Below are 14,289 nucleotides of genomic sequence, written 5' to 3' on the forward strand. Positions count from 1 at the left end.
ATCTGTTGAATATAAAAATAATATAGACTATTAATACAAGTGTAGTATAAGGTGTGATTAAATGGAAAATATTTGTTGCACCATAGTTGCTGATCTTCCGCATGAGTTCATGTCTGTGTGACTCAAAATGATGAGCTGAACGAACACCTTACCTTGGATTCACATTTTCACGAGAGCAGAAGCACTATAACTGCCAGAGCTGAAGTTCAGTTAAAAGAGAACCCTCCGCCCTGTAAGAAATGTTATATAATGTTTTTTTGTTGCTCTTTAGGACTACAAAGTTTGAAAATTATGTTGTTTTTCAGCAGGATTATAAGAAAGCCTATTGTATAAAGTTGCTTTATAGGAAATCTAGGTTCCAGTGTTTCAGGAGCTTGGCCGAGACTAAAAGCTTCAAAAGCCTACGAAATCCCTGGATCAACCCTTTAACTTTTTCCCTTTTCCATTTAAATGTCCCATATTGTAAAAAGTGAGATTTCCATTTCTTTTTTGATGGCGCTGTATAAATACAGTGAAAGTATCTTAATGCTCAATCCATAGAGAAATACACACAGCCCTTATTCAGAAACTGTGGGGCCGTCCATACGAATGCGGGTATTTTTGAGAGCATGTGTTTCTCTGCACGTTCTTGCCTTTCATCCACACGTAGCAGCAGTTGTGGGCACCAGAGATTTTTGTAACTGGAGTCCAGAGTGGACTTTTTCCAAAATTCTGGTTCCAGCAGTCACGTGTGGACAGGAAAACTGAGGAAAAACCCCAATTTCTTGTTGACATTGTTCGACGTCACACTGTGCGACAGTAAACAGTCAGTTGTATCCATGGAGACTTGTGGAGCACTCTAGACGTGAGCAGCTGACCGAGTTGCTGTTATGGAAGACCTCGCCAAAATACTGGTGCTATTTAGCAACTTATCAGCACTTTGTGTGTGTCTCATACAACTACTCAACCACATCCGGCAACAGAGGCAGTCCACATGAAGGAATCTGCCCGGCCTCGGTTCACCATCATTGTTTTTCCAGTATGAATTTTTCCAGCCTTGTGATTGGCTAAAATGTGCTTTCTGTGAGGAGTGCTATCGCCACCTACTGCTTTGGCATGTGCATGATATTGTTTGAGGTAGATTTTGCGGTTTCATATGTAAGGAGATCATTTTTATCCCATCAGTGTTTTTTTTTTTAATCCGGGGGCCATTAAAGTTCGGTTTCAAAAATATTTGTGTTCGTGTGGACTAGGCCTGTGTCTTTAAACGAGCCGTCAGGACTACTTACAGTTGTGATGTTACAACTATATAGGTAGAAAGTGCCGCTACAGTGCTGTTAGACATCCCCTGACTGCAATGAAGGTGCAGAGACGCCAAGAGCTCAGATGGAGACAACCTGGAAATGCTGACCAATCAGAGCAGACTGGGCTTTTCCAGGAGATGGTCTTAAAGAGACAGGTGCTAAAACAGAGTGTTACAGACAGAGGGTGAATACAGGGATATTCGGACGACAAAAAGAATGTGTTTTTTTTCTAACATTAAATCATGCAAACTTTTTGTAGAAAACCCAAATTACAACAAACCTGAAAATGAGCATAGTTGTTGGACCTTTAAGTTTCAGGTCAGGGGTGAATGTTCAATTCAATTCAATTCAATTCAATTCAATATCATTTAAAGCGCCAAATCCTAACAAAAGTTATCTCCGGACACTTTACAGAGTAGGTATAGACCACACTCTATGACTTATTTATGATTTACATAGACCCAACAATTCCCCGATAGAGTACGGTGGCAACGAAAACCTTCCCTATAACAGACAGGAACGTCAGACAGACCCAGCTCTGTGGAGGACAGACATCTGTCTGCACCGGTTGGGGACGAAGAAAAGGAGAGAGAGAGAGAGAAAAGACAGACAGATGGACAGAGAGAGACAGAGACAGACACACTTCCAGTAACTATAATAATATCTAAAGTAATTTTCTATTCTAAAGAATTTGACTTATATGTTATGGCAGTTAATACTAATAATAACAATATGTTGCATGTGTATCGGTATCTGTCTGAGAGTAATTAAGATATGTACTTTTATTGTATTTGTTTTACTTATCTCTTTAATCTGTGTTACTCAATAATATTTTATACAGTCTTTCTAGTCACTTAATCTTTCTAAGTGGTAGTAGCTTTATTATAATCCTTTGCCCCGAGGAAATAAAGCGCTAACTAAAAAGACGAAGCAGGTGGTCCGTGTCTGGAGGAGGATAAACACCAATCAAAGGGATTCTCATAACCTCGCAACCAAAGAGTTGCTCTCATTAATGGCTACCAAGCATCTACATAGCATTACGTACATGTGATCGCTATTAATAAGTCTCTTGTTACAACTTTTGGACTTGAAGTTGTTCCTATATGATATATTTTGGATTCTTACTGATGCTATAACAAGTAAGCAGCATTTAGTGTTGTAGTTGGTAGTGGTGGGGTTAAATTTAACAACTTTTTATACTCTTGGGTAATTGAATCTATGACGATGCATCATAAAGAATTTCCCCTCTGGGAAGAATAAAGTATAATTGATTGATTGATTTATTGATATTCCGCAAGCTGATTGTGTATTAAGGATGAATAAAATATGATAGCTTTAAGAAAAATGGAGTGGAGTGGAAGTATAAAATGTCATAAAATAGAAATACTTAAGTTAAGTACCTCAAAATTGTACTTAAGTACAGTAGCTAAGTAAATGGATTTAAATGCCATCAGTCATCACCACTGATCATAGGTCTGATTTTGGTTGCCTACAATTGTTTGACACACAGACCGAAATAAAAAGCTACGTTTGAATGCACTTCATCACTGTCCAAAAGAAAACCATGTTTCTGCAAATACCACTTCCTCATTTGACTGAACCAAGCATGGTCGATTTTTACTGCTAAACCATATTCAACTTTCCCCTAACTATTCAGTAGGCCTACTCTGTAGCGGGGAAACATGTACGTGATGTTGGAGTTGTCTTTTCTGAGGAGTCACAGTTTTTTTGCACTGTAAAACCACACTACGCACTACTGCTTTTTATCACTACTCTCGCATGTCTGCTAATCAGTGTAATTAAAGTTAGGTGAATTCCTGTGTCAGTGGGTTTATCGAGTGGGTGTCTCCCATCGCCACAGTTTCATTGAATTATGTCGCTGACGCTTCCTGTCTGTGGGCTCAGTCTTTCCAGACACAAATCCAAACTCCACTTCATCCTGCAGTGATGTAAAGGGGCAAATCAACCAAAAAGACACATTTTCTAGCTTACCTCTGGCGCTATCTAGCAATGCAGATATTTTACTTTGTCCAGGTTTTGAGATAACTGTGTCTAAGATTTCTATCTCTACCTCAATACAGTGGAGCTGATAACAGCATTGACAATTTTTATTAAAAAAACATTTAACAGCATGCAAGTATTTCATAAGCAGTTTGGCTGATGAAAACAGTTTTCATAAAGAAATATTTCTTCAGGAAAAAATAAGGTCCAGTGAAAACTGTGTGTGGACACAGTTTCTGGAAAGACACATTTGATTCTTTAAAATGACAGCTTTAGTCTTTCCGTGGTTCCAGATTCACGACTCCAATATATTAATTTTCTACTGTTCGCATACATCTGGTATTCTGCTTATTGCTTGTTTCTTCACGTGTTGGACGAACAATTAAGGCGTTTCATTTTAAAATTCATAACTTTTGCCTTGCATCCACACTTCACTTGTGGAACCCTTAAAATGGAAACATTTTGCTGCTAACCCCATTTTAGTTTGGAAACTTTAGGACACCCACGTTCGCTTCCTGATTGGGTCTTGTCAGTCCTGACAGTAGTGTGGATGTAGCCCTAAGCCAGTCAGAGGTTATAAAACGTGAAAAATGTGATAAGCGTAGATTGAAACAGCCAAACCGGTTGTTTTAAGTCAACTACAGATAAATCATGACAAATGTTCAAGCTGTACTTATCAAGGGAAATGGGGGTCATCCCTATGAGCCCCAGGTCCCATGTTGCCCAGTTGCATAAGCCTCTGCCTCAGCTGATTTAATTCAGCATTTGTTAGGGTTAGGGGTTACGGTTAGGGGTAGTGTTAGGGTCTACGTAAGCCAATTTGCCGAGGAATTCGGCACTGATTGTGGAAAAAATAAGAGACCAGGGAACCCTTAAAAAGGGTCTGATGTTCCTCGGTCACATACAAAGCGGGGAACACAAGACCTGGGGAACATATGTACGCTCCCGTGAAAGGCTAGCTCTTTAACAGCTAAATATATTACCATAACTACTGCAGTTTTGGTCCACCATCATGGCTTTCAACAGCTTTGTTTCCAGCAGCGGTATGAAGCTGTTTTCCAGGAAAAAACTTTAATAGACACGGCACACCTTCCTGGCGCCAAGTCAGCCACTAGCTAGTGGAGCATTTAGCTGCTAAAGAGCTAGCATTTCACTCCCCAAAACAGAGCTAAGAAGTGAATACTGTTATTGCATTCTTTAAGTGACAGAAACACAACACAAAGAAATGTTAATGTTGCTCTTTGTCTTCTGGATGCCTTAAAATGCAACTGTTGCTAACAAGTTTGTCATATCAACTTTATAAGGCGATTGGGTGAATGGATACACCAGTACACTTTGTACTGAAAAAGCTAACATGAACACAGTGACCTTTCGAGGGGCAGGGGCGAAAAGAAAAAAAACACTCTGATTATTAGGCTTTTTTTTAATGCTGTGAGCAGTGAAAACAGAATTCGTTCCACTTCCATTGCGAAAGGGGTGGAGGTAGAAAACTACATGGCTAGATATCACTACATGTCATATGTATTTTGTACTAATTTGGGTCAACACACTGTTCACACCAGCAGCTCTCTGTCCACAATCATTCCAACGACTGAACAGTAGTCAAACTAATAACTTCACTTGTGCTAACAATAGATGAGACAAAAGAGACTGTCAAGGATGTGGTTGCTGTAAGTTCCAACTCTAATAATGTAAACCTGCCCAACTGCATTGCAGTGACTGACAACATCCTTAGTATGTCAACGTCAAAACCAGACTGTTATCGCGTCAGTAACTATTGCTCATCAATATGCATGTCAGCAGGCCCCATTCTTAAAACTGACTCACGTTGTGTATTTTAGTGATGCAATCAGTTTTATGGCAGTAGTGTAATAACAGTTAACACACACACACCTGAGCACATAGGAAACAAGGAGCGCCAACTGAGCGACTCCAAATGTCCCACTAATGGTTGTGTTTTGAGATTGAGCACCTGGACCCTATTGGGGTTCAGTTATGGCCAGATTTGTGGGAGGTGTTGAGTTATTTTTGTGTAGCAGCTCGGTGGTGAGTGGTGCTCACTCGTGGCTCACTAGGAATGCTGAATTCTTGAGAGTTTTCTGAGAAGACAACCTGTTACCTGAACGGCAGTCGGCTGCTTCCACACCCTCTCCGGCCTTTCATCTCCTGGAGCATGCTGACAAGCACTGCACATCCTGTCTGCCCTCGCACACAAACAGTAAAAACACCATGAGAAGTAAACACCCACCTGAGCCAAAAGCAGACACACCCAAGAGAGACCTCGCACACACAGTATGCACGCACGTACACGCACACGCTGGGGCACGGAAACAAGCACAGACAGCATAAAACTAAACAGACGAGTAAAAAGTAGTTTGTGAATACGTCAATACATCAAATTGACGGCAAACAGGTGTGTTGAATGATGAACTGATGGAAAATTATTTAGAGAACAGATTCAATCAAGCAAAGCCAAAAACAACATTGGATTGCATTCGGCCCTTTTCTCATCCTGTTTAAGCTTCAGATTTTTAAACCTCAGTTCCAGTGAAGTGATTGTTAGTAAAAAAAAAAAAAATCCAGAGCATTTATAAAAGTATGTCTGTCTGTGTTTGTCCTTCTTTAAGTGGCTGTTTTCAGTTGCCTGGACAAGAGATCCAGCATTTAGCTCGCTTGGTGAACTCACAAATTGACACACACACACACACACGCGTGCACACACACAGTGCTTAGCCATAGACCTCTCCTAGAGCCACGCAGGCATTGTGGCCCAGTTTGTAAGCCCTGCCATTCGAAGCGGAGGGCCGGAGGAAGATGAGGGGTGTTATGGGACGGAAACAGCTGGTGAGAAGCCCAGAGGATATTAATCTGAGGGGGGAGACAGGATGGCAGGAGAGGCCGTCTAATAAAGCATGGTATTACTGCTGCAAAGGTGTGTGTGTGTATCTGTCTGTCTGTCTTCCTGGAGGATTACTGGTGAGCTACAAAAAAATGTTGGGAGTCTGCGTCCGCTTGGCCACTACCATCTTTATGCTCTGAATAAAAAAGTTCCCACATCTTGTAAAAAAATTGAGGATATTTTGGGTTGAGTCCTCTGTTTATAGCTGTCAGGAAAACTGTGATCATCAACAGTTCATCCGATAAATCCAGCAAGGCACATCTCACGTTTTACAACCCTTCTCACACACACACAAAAAGGGTTTTTGAAAATTAGATAAAATAAAGCAATCCAAATTTTCTCTGAGCAATTAAAGTTCTGGTTAAAAGGCAGAGCTGGAAGATGGGAGGAGAAGCTGGGCGGCATCAGTCGCACAGACAGTAATGACGGCGCCACTGCTGTTTAACAATCAAAGATGGGAGGCGGGGGCTCGCGAGGAAGTCTCTCCTCGAAAAATACAGGTGTTTGGTACAATCAAAGCGCAGCTTGCAGAAATGAAGGGGTTTGAAGTTGAAAGGGGAGGCAGAAGGAGAGGGGGGCCGTTGTGGTGAGTGAGTGCCTGTATGAGAAAAAAAAAGGGACTCAGAAGACGACTGTGGGCCGGTCTCTCCTCCTGGATTTTGAATAATTAACAAGGATAAGGAAGTTGACTACTAGGTGCTTACTGTTTACTTTGTTTGGATTTCTTCTGCCTCTGGAGGGGAAGTGGAGCTTTAGCCGGCCTAGCTCTCTGGAGGCTGGCGTGTTGGCAGGAGGATTTGTCTGGGACAGCGGTGTGGTTCCCGTGGGACCATAGACAAGTCAAACCAGTCAGAGGCCAGTGAATTAGAGTCAGAACCAACTTTATATGTTGGGAATTGTGTATACAAAGCACATGCCCTATTAAGGAAAGTAACACACAGAAATACAATCACACAAACTGTGAGCTTGAGAATTCAGACTGACTCTCCCGTCAACTGTTTCAGAGCTAAAGTTTTTGGAGCTTAAAAACTTGTTCCTGTCTAATTACTGTAATTAAAAATACAATGGATACAGACAAGCAATGATGCAGTGTGGTGTGTGTGTGTGTGTGTGTGTGTGTGTGTGTGTGTGTGTGTGTGTACACAGTGTTTAGGGTGTGTAAAATATCGGCAAATAATTTATTTCAGTAGACCTGTTCAACTACTTGCTAAGGTAAATACCTGTGGCAGCCAATCACGTGGCAGTCACTCAGTGCATTTAGGCAGGTAGACGTGGTCAAGACAATCTGCTAATTAATAGACATTACCCAAAGGAGCCGTATGTGACAAAGCAAATGTCCAAATCAGTTGAACCGGGTATTATACAGACTTCACCCTCCAGTTCCCTGGTACAAAGTCTGTGTAGTTTCCAACTGAACCCATGCGGATAGATTGTTGTCCCGAAAATTTACAACAAGCAGGTGGGTGTGTTACGACTTGCTAGCGTGAAGACAATTATCTTAGGGTGAAGACGAAGGGTGATTTACACAAAGACGGCAACAAAAATGTCTAACTGGAGGGACGAAAATATTGAAGAACTTATGTCACTAAGAGCCAACGGCAAAAACATCAGACAAATTCAAGGAGCTGCAAGACACTTGGTTGTTTATGAGCAAACCAGCTACCTGACTCCTGCGCGTACTACCCAGGTCTACCAAACTGTGTATTTCTAGTGAGTGACAATGCATCTAACCCAGTCTAACCCATCCAGACCCCAGAAGCAGTTTTTACTTGTACGTCTCACGCAACGATTACACTCTCATTTTAATCTAGACAGCGGTCTGAACCAGTCTCAGTCTATTTTTTCAACAATACCCAAATAAAAGTGAGATTGATGCTCAATAAGAATGCTGAATAAATATATTATATTTGTATTTTGCAATGAGGGCAGAGCAGCAGAGCGTGCTGTGTCTTGAGCCAGAGATCAGCACACGCAGCCTGAGAACTGTAGCTGACCATGTCCATCCCTTTATGACCACAGTGTACCCATCTTTATGACCACAGTGTACCCATCTTTATGACCACAGTGTACCCATCTTTATGACCACAGTGTACCCATCTTTATGACCACAGTGTACCCATCTTTATGACCACAGTGTACCCATCTTTATGACCACAGTGTACCCATCTTTATGACCACAGTGGACCCATCTTTATGACCACAGTGGACCCATCTTTATGACCACAGTGTACCCATCTTTATGACCACAGTGGACCCATCTCTATGACCACAGTGTACCCATCTTTATGACCACAGTGGACCCATCTTTATGACCACAGTGTACCCATCTTTATGACCACAGTGGACCCATCTTTATGACCACAGTGTACCAATCTTTATGACCACAGTGGACCCATCTTAATGACCACAGTGTACCCATCTTTATGACCACAGTGTACCAATCTTTATGACCACAGTGGACCCATCTTAATGACCACAGTGTACCCATCTTTATGACCACAGTGTACCCATCTTTATGACCACAGTGTACCCATCTTTATGACCACAGTGTACCCATCTTTATGACCACAGTGTACCCATCTTTATGACCACAGTGTACCCATCTTTATGACCACAGTGTACCCATCTTTATGACCACAGTGGACCTATCTTTATGACCACAGTGTACCCATCTCTATGACCACAGTGTACCCATCTTTATGACCACAGTGGACCTATCTTTATGACCACAGTGGACCCATCTTTATGACCACAGTGTACCCATCTTTATGACCACAGTGGACCCATCTTTATGACCACAGTGGACCCATCTTTATGACCACAGTGGACCCATCTTTATGGCCACAGTGTACCCATCTTTATGACCACAGTGTACCCATCTTTATGACCACAGTGGACCCATCTTTATGACCACAGTGGACCCATCTTTATGACCACAGTGGACCCATCTTTATGGCCACAGTGTACCCATCTTTATGACCACAGTGTACCAATATTTATGACCAGAGTGGACCCATCTCTATGACCACAGTGGACCCATCTTTATGACCACAGTGGACCCATCTTTATGACCACAGTGGACCTATCTTTATGACCACAGCGTACCCATCTTTATGACCACAGTGTACCCATCTTCTAAAGGCTACTTCCAGGATTACACGCTGTGTCACAAAGCTCAAATCATCTCAGACTGGTTTCACTGGGTTCACTGTAGTCAAATGGCTCCGCAGTCACCAGATCTCAATCCAATAGAGCATCTTTGGAGGAACGGGAGATTTCTTTATGAAAGAGATGACAGATCTGCAAACGGCGTCATACTGAATGTCAATATGGAGCAAAATCTCTGAGGAATGTTTGCAGCACCTTGTTGAATCTGTACCACGAGGAATGAAGGCAGTTCTGAAGGCAAAAGGGGTCCCACCTTGTACCAGCAAGGTGTACCTTATAAAGAGGTCAGTGAGTGTAGCTCCTGCAATAAAGAGTGTTGAACTATTGCTTTGATGGCTAATACTTAACAGGTAGTAAATTATCGTCTTCACACTTCTGGAAAGAAGCTTATGTGCTTTCTTGCTGAAATATTGATACATCTCTAGTGTCTGTACGTTTACTATGTAGCTACTACTGCTAGCAGCCAGTTAGCTTAGCTTAGCTAAAAGTCAGGAAGCGGGGGAAACAGCTAGCATGACTCTGTCCAACAGACAGAACCAAATCCACCCACTGTACTAGCACCTCTAAAGCGCACTAATGAACACATTATATCGCGACACGTTGTGGTATGTGCTGAACAATTTCTTGGCTGTTCTTGTAAAACCACAAATTGTCATTTTATACACTTTTTTAGTATGCATTAAACAAACAAGATGACATGTAGGCAGATTTTGTTACCTTTGGACTGAGTCAGACTAGACTCTACTAGACTAGCTAAGCTAAGTATCACATTTAGCATAAATACATGAGACTGAGAGCAGGGTCAATCTTCTCAGTTAACTCGGTAGAAGAGGGACTAAGGGTTATTTCCAAAATGTCGAACCATCATGATGAATGAGTATAAAAGTAGAGTCAAGACCTTGGAGACGGCACATGCTTTTTCAGCCATATCTGATGTCTGACCTCTCCCTTAGTGTACAGAGTTGTGTGGAGACGGTTCAGTTGTTATTAAATTATTCAATCAGATGAGTCAAGCTTTTCACTATTCTGGTCCTATAATGCTGCCTCAATTATCCACACACATACAAACTTGGAAAAACTGCAGAATGTAAAAAAGGTTTACTGTATGTGTATATACAATTTTAATCCAGTATTGATAAACAGTATTGCCCGACAGTGTACCTCACAACAAAGTCCTAAAGGAATCCTTCACAAAGCATGTCTACTAGGGTTTATGAAATATGTTCCAAAATTGCAGCTTATCCTACAGTATAAGCACATGCCCTGTATAATTTGCTCTCAGTACAAAACTGTACCAACAATTGACATCTTTAGTGCCACAGATTGGCAAGTACATTAGCTTGTGCTTTCTAATGTGATTAGAGAGAAGTAGCCTGCGGATGACCTTGGTCTGAAAACCACGTAAAGGTCAAAGGTGCTGCACTTTTATAAATGGATGTTACTTCACCACGATGAAGTTCACAGGTATTTTGCTGGATCGATGACAAGAGTAAATGCCAGTACTTCAGGAAAAGCCTTCTGCAAGAGTGTTTAAAGAACCACAAACATTTTGATGTACACACAGAATAAACTCTTATACGAGAACTATGTGAGCAGCGACAGACATAAAAACTGACAGACAAGCGATCTAAACACATCTAAATCATTAGGAGAATTGGTGAGCCCCTACTTGAATTTGCACTGTAATTAAATGTTATTAAGCAGCCGCTTTCTGATTGTGTTGCATTGTATTCGAGAGGAAATCAGCTTGACTATTTAAAGATGTCTGTAAACACCATTTAGACGCGGTGTGTGGTCTTCAATTCAGTGGCCTGATCTCCTCTAGGTGTACAGCAAGATATGAGATACTGAGACATTATAGCAAGTTTTACATGTGCCAGCAACAAATGCATCATGTTTGAGTTTTCTCTGTCTGAATATGTGCTATAATCTGAGCAGAGGTCTGGTACTCATCATTTCCTCATTTAGTGTGATGCCTCTTTATGGCTCCAAGGTGTGTATAAATCTATCAAGGCGCGTGCTGAATTAAAACTTTGTCAATATTTGCTGATTGCCCTGTGGTTCCATTATATGCCCGTTGTGTAATCAGTTCAAACTCAGCCTTTGCAAAGTGCTGCTTCAGAGAAAGAGCAGCAGAGAGGGTAGGAAGCCACTTCCCGCCGGCCTGTCTGTGGTCTGTGTTTGTCAGTTGATTTGAAGCCGCTCCACCAACATGCTGTGACAGGAAAGGAATTAACTCAGCGAGGAGACAAAATATATTAAAAAAAAAAAGTCCTCAAAGGAAGATGATGTTAAAAACTATTAAACGTGTGATGCACATTCAAAGACACTCTGATGTTTTAGAAGACTTGCAAGCTGAGAAACTCTTTTGTTGCAGTTCAACAGTCATAATAAACACAGTTCATGCTAACGTTCAGTTCAGTTCAGTTTATTTTCAGACATTTCAGACAAAGACATTTCATGACAAACACAAAAAAAATTTCATAAGGTCTGAAAAAAGGGAATAGGCAGAAGCTAAAGCTGAAGTTGCCTACCCTTTAAAATACATAAGCTTAGGTAGCTGCTACACACAGGTCAAAAAGAAAATGTCTGATCATTTATTTATTGCTGCTATCAGTGAGATATTGTTTCTCTGAATGTTTCAGGTAGGTCCATAAGCAGAACTGGGGCTCTGTTTTCTGCAAAAGTAAGATCTCCACGTTTGTGTACCGCGTGTGTGTTTCGGCCTGAGCCACACCACCTCTCACAGGAGTGTCCGCAATCAAAGGATATGCAGGTCTCAGCTCTCTGATCCACAGGCTGCAGTCACTCCACTGACCCGGTTACTGCACTGACGCTGTGCAGTTTGTGAATCTAGATTTGGTACATTACCATCATTGTGATGTCAAAATGATTTAGCAAAGCTCTTAAGTTTGACTGTGTTTTTTGCTAGGTATTACATGGTTTGTAGTTTTGAAAGAAAGGTGATGTTGAAATAAAGCAGAATAATCATCTCCTCATATTGGGATTTATTTTTTTATTATAAAGTTGCAAAACAAAAAAATTGTAATGTCACTGGAAAAAATCTATCATGGACTTTAATTGCAAAGAAATTAAAGATGTCATAACTTTTTTTTCACATGCAAAATTGTTGTGATATTAATATATCCTGATAAATAAAAGCTGAAAGTCAAATATTCCAACTCTTGGAAACTCCTCCAGTGTTTTGATCTCAGAGTTGCTTCAGACCCCACTGTTTAACATTTTGTCCTTTGGATCTTTTTGACGTTGAATCATTGACAGTGGTGGAAGAAGAATTCAGATTATTTACTCAAAGTAAAAAAAAAGTCCTGCTTTGAGCATTTCTGCTTCAGTAAAAGTACAGAAGAATGAGCAACTTAATGTCTTTCAAGAATGTTATGGATACATTAACAATTAAGTGGTAAACTAATGTTGCAGTTTATCAAGGTGGAACTCTGTTGAATTACTTCATGTACTGTTGTTCATTTATAACAGTGTATGTCATGAGTTGGCCATATGTTGTCTGTGAAATGAGGTTGTCAAAAGTATCAAAACGCTGATACTTTTTCAATACCATGTGTTTTAAAACAATACCATACCACATTTGATCTACAATCAAATTTTCAACCCAACGCTGCAGAGATGAAACAACGGGGAAGAAAATCAGTTGTGTGCTGGCACTTGTTCAGTGACTTTTCCTGTTCCAGCGCGGTGTGCACATTATTAATAAAATACATAAATAAATCCTAGTTAGTGCCATGGACTTTTTTTCTGTTTGCCGTGGTATCGAAAGAGGAGTATTGTTTAATTTTAACCTACTAGTATTGTATGAAAGTTTAAAATTCTGTTTTTGTGGCAACCTTACTGTAAAATCCGAATCTGAAAAGTAGGGGAGACCGGGGTTGGTTGTCTCATGGGTGGGTTTTCAGACACAATTTCATGTTGTTGTTTTTTTAAAATAAAAGTTTGTAGGTTATTAGGAATTCTATAATCAAACACTTATTAAAAAGATGAAGGTAATAGCTTTGATTTAAAACTACTCTTCAGTGGCTAGCTAAAGACATGTAGTGGCTAACGTGAAACCTTGGACAACAGGTCAAAGGTCAGGTGGGGTAGGTTGTCTCGGTGCTCTCAGGGTGGTTTGTCACGTGCTACAGTATATTCCTAATAAATTGTTATGTTATTGCTTAATAAAAGCTAGATTTCGTTCAACACAGAAAACTCCTTCAGTTCAGTTTTCATTACAGAGGATAATTCAAATAAATAATTGTTATTCACATGGATTCATTCTTGGTTTAAACAAATAGACAAATACAAAAAGGCCCATGGGGAGTATACAGATGGTGATTCGATCATTTTAAAACCTAATCGGTGTCTCTAGCTTAAGACACTAAAATGTTACAAATGTTTTTTTAAATCATGTTCACTGAAACCCATAACTAGGCAGGGACAACCAAGCATATACATTGTCAGAGTGTATTTGATGGTTAAAATAAGTGATAAGACTTTAGGCTTCCCTCTAATGCAGCAATGACTATCGGCTGTTAAGACGTGACCTTTCAAATTTGCTGAAAGCTGCTCCGAGCCTCGTATTTCTATAACGCAGCAGTGCCGTGTTCCCCGTTGTTTGAACAGATCTGAGTTTTAAAAAAACAATGTTGTTGTCATTTTACCTCTTTCTTATCGATGAAAAAGTCATCTAACTGACAAAAGAGGTGATCGTAACTGTTGTCGTTTTGTTTCAACGGAGCGTTCGGACCCGGAAATCGTAGTTTGAAAGGGTGGTACGTCAGACTGAACAGCCGAATAGTGAGATGTGTTGGTGATGAGAAATTAAAACGAGAGTATAAAGTGTGACAACCGAACCCGGTCTCCCCTAACTAGTCAAATAATAGAGCACACCTAAATGTGGTGAAATGAAAAATGAAGCAGCAAATA

This window comes from Echiichthys vipera (genome assembly GCF_963691815.1).
Source record: "Echiichthys vipera genome assembly, chromosome: 2".
NCBI lineage: Eukaryota > Metazoa > Chordata > Actinopteri > Perciformes > Trachinidae > Echiichthys > Echiichthys vipera.